The sequence below is a fragment of the Chenopodium album genome, chromosome 1 (genome assembly GCF_948465745.1).
Source record: "Chenopodium album chromosome 1, dcCheAlbu1.1, whole genome shotgun sequence".
Classification (NCBI taxonomy): domain Eukaryota; kingdom Viridiplantae; phylum Streptophyta; class Magnoliopsida; order Caryophyllales; family Amaranthaceae; genus Chenopodium; species Chenopodium album.
In genome coordinates this window covers 72,874,010-72,877,359 of record NC_137834.1, presented here as the reverse complement: position 1 = coordinate 72,877,359, position 3,350 = coordinate 72,874,010, and the positions used below count along the sequence as shown (strand labels likewise).

The 3,350-nt window shown below is 33.7% G+C and overlaps 1 long non-coding RNA gene across 3 annotated transcripts; it reads right to left on the bottom strand.

Annotated features, from left to right (window-relative positions):
* Positions 1 to 374: 374 nt before the first annotated feature.
* On the bottom strand, positions 375 to 2,972 carry LOC145602169 (uncharacterized). 3 transcript variants are annotated; one of them, XR_014104511.1, is made up of 5 exons: positions 2,693 to 2,972; positions 2,329 to 2,363; positions 1,305 to 2,220; positions 846 to 937; positions 375 to 588 (listed from the first exon to the last, which is right to left on the bottom strand). It is a non-coding gene; the product is annotated as an uncharacterized LOC145602169 (long non-coding RNA). The 3 variants fall into 3 exon arrangements; XR_014104506.1 differs by having other exon boundaries at positions 1,305 to 2,363; XR_014104516.1 differs by lacking the exon at positions 2,329 to 2,363 and having other exon boundaries at positions 1,305 to 1,381.
* Between the last annotated feature and the right edge of the window lie 378 nt (positions 2,973 to 3,350).

Sequence of the window (3,350 nt, the reverse complement as noted above, 5' to 3'; positions counted from 1 at the left end):
CTCTATTTACCCTATACACATATTAGGTCAGTAGAGCGTTATAAATTCATTTGATTCAGGTGTAGTCGCTCAACGACACGATTATTGCCTTGTCATTAGCAACTGGCGAAAAGTGGCTTTTAGCAACTGGCGCGTAGGGCTACTATTGCGGGGGCTACTAATGAGAATATTATTTGCAACTGACACTTGTTCATTGCTAATAGTCATTATTCGCAACTGGCATAGAGCTAGGCCAGCTGCTAATACAGGTTATTTGCAGCTGGCGTAGTACTAGGCTAGCTGCTAATAGTCTTTCTTTTAGAATTAAAAAAAAAAAAAACTATTAGCAGATGGCTAAGGACTACGCCAATTGCAAATAGTCATTTCTTTAAATGAAAAAAAATTGCAATTCCTCCAGTATGATATATAAACTATTTTAATATTATTTTAACAAATTTTTTGTTAGTTATGAAATATACATTAATTAAAAATTAAAAACTAAATTACAAGGCTGCTAATAGGCTTCTAAATAACCTAGATACTCCACCAAAAAATATGCACATTCGCCCACTCGACGAAAGGAGAAAGAGCATCACCACCTATAACTACCTGCAATTTATAAAGCAAACAATTAAATTTTTTATTTTAGAGATTAAAGAATACAGAAACTTCATGAGAGTAAAGATAACAAAGTCAATACCCCTTACCTTAAGTATACTTAGAAATTTACTTTCACTTGTTAAAAAGATCATATGAAGTATCAACAATATATAATGCAAAAAAAGTATGATATCAAAGTTAACAGTATATCAATGATATGGAGCACAGTCACTCAAAAGAATTAATATTTCAAAGAACAGACCCACCTGGAAATGATATTTTCAGCATGAAAAAAGTTGCCAAGCCTTAACTCTGAAACAGACCTCAACTGGCTGTATAATTCCACCCAAAATTAACTCTGAAAAACAACATATAATCTGGATCAAAATAGCCTCTATGGACGTATAATAAGCACACATTAAGCAATAACATCCCAATTCGACTCCTGCCTAGCAAATAGCCCAGGGAGGTCAACTCACATTCAGCAGAATCAGCACTACCCTATGTAACAGAACATACCACCTACACGACAGCGAAAGTATTCTCGCCAATGATAGAACATCATAGCTTAAATATCAAATTAGTGTATGCACACAAGTACACAAACTATGATAATCTATCTATTAATCAATCAATCTATCATGGACATAATTTACATATCATACTGGACAATGTCTTGTGAACAAAAACCACAACAAAGAAAATCAATCCTAATCTCTTCGTACCACATTTTGAGCCGAAATTGGAAGTTGGTCTTAAGTGCGGAGTACGAACACCCATATTCATAGCAAAGCTTGTACGACTAGTGAAATGAAAACAATGAGAAGAATGGAGAAAAAAACAGGTGGTTAGGAAGGTATTTAGCATATATAAAGAAGCTGGGAATAAGAAGTCAATAAATTATTAGATTATACTAACCAATCATAAATCCGTAGTAGTAATATCTAAAGAAAATCAGCTTGGGTTAAAAAATATAATCCTCACTGAATGAAAACTTCACTATGCTTTTAATTTCAATCTTGAACATGGAAATTTATATTCCTTACAAACTTTAAGAGGTGGTATATACGTCAGTAAGATGGATCAATTATAGTTTATATAAACACACTACAAAGTATTTATCCATCTTCAATACTCCTTTAACCTTAGAAAGATAAGACAATAAAACTATATCTTCCTTACAACATTTAAACCTTGAGCAAGTCCTAGCAACACAAGTTGTGTCACAAAACACATAGCCAACATGTCGAGTACTCCCCTAGGATAATCTTGCAGGTTCTCTACAAATTCTTTCGTATTTTACTACGAGATTAATAAAATGTAAAAACCAGTAGGACAATAAATAGGTAGTAAAAACGATATAAAGCCAGAAGTTTGAACCTTCTAAGTGATAGTCATGACAATCAAACATCGAATTCATGAGAAAGATGCACAACACAAGCACAACAACATTTGCTTATAGACTAGTCATTAAGAAAAAAGTATATCGACAAATATGCAGCAAAGTATAAGCAATACATATTGTTTGGATCGCATCCTTCTAGATGTGTCATCAAAGAACTCATGTGGCTGATGAGGCCAGAAAGAGATCTTAAATATCGTATCATGTGATGATCCCTTTTGCTTGTATTCTCTGTCAACCTTTTGTCACAAAAACTAAGATCAAATCTAGTTCAAACAATCATAAACAATGACGGTTAAGTGAAGAAATGAAATGTAAATAACTATAATAAGGTCTCATAGACTAACCTTTATTCACAAATCCAAGTCATGAGGATCGGACACTACAATTTGAGAGTTTTTAGAATATTGACAAAAAAATAAAATTACCTTATAGAATTCAAAATTAGAGGAATTCAAGCTTTAAATTTCAATAGTATTGCTTCAAACAAGACGAAAATCAGTCCCAAATACTAGAAATCTCAACAATATACTAAATCTCCAAAAAGAAAAATCATCCGATCAGTAAAAACAATGAAATGAGCAAATAAGATTAGACAACTCATAAACATCGATATTTCTCATCAAAAAACAACAATTTCGAGAAATTCTTCAATAAAGGAGATTTAATCCACAACGAACAATCGGAAGTTAGAGTTGAGAACGGAATTACCTAAGAAGCAGCTTCAATGGAGGACGAGCGAACAAAATTAGGGAAACCTGCTTCACAAAATTAGGGCAACCTCCTCTAGAAAATCGTTGATGCTGAGGAAGAGCAAACATGATGAAAAGAGTAGGAAGAGCGAACATGATGAGAAGAGCGCAAAAATGGAGGAGATCGAAGATGAGGAAAGGTTTGAATGGGCGAAAATGGAGGAGAGCGAAGGAAGGAGGCGGGTTTTTTTTTTTTTTTTAAGGAAAAAGGAAGGAGGCGGGTTGATTGAATGTTAAGCCCGATAATAATTTATTTTACGAAAAAAAAAAACGAGTACTCCTTATGTTTTAGCAGCTGGCGCTGTAGGGTCAGTTGTAAGTACTTTAGTCAATTTTTATTTGACCTGGTATTTGTTGCGGGCATTTAACTGGCCAGCTGCCAGTAAATATTGTAGTTTTTAATTCATTATTATTAGCAGCCTTCACTATCACGTCAGCTGCAAATGCTAATATATTTGCAACGGGCATAACATATGCCAGTTGCAATTACTGCTTTTGTAACTAACGTATATAACGCCAGTTGCTAATAAGGTGCTGCTAATAGCAATTTTTCCACTAATGAGATGTAAAGGAAATTTGCTCATTTTATTAATGGAAAAGGTGAACAAAACACATGA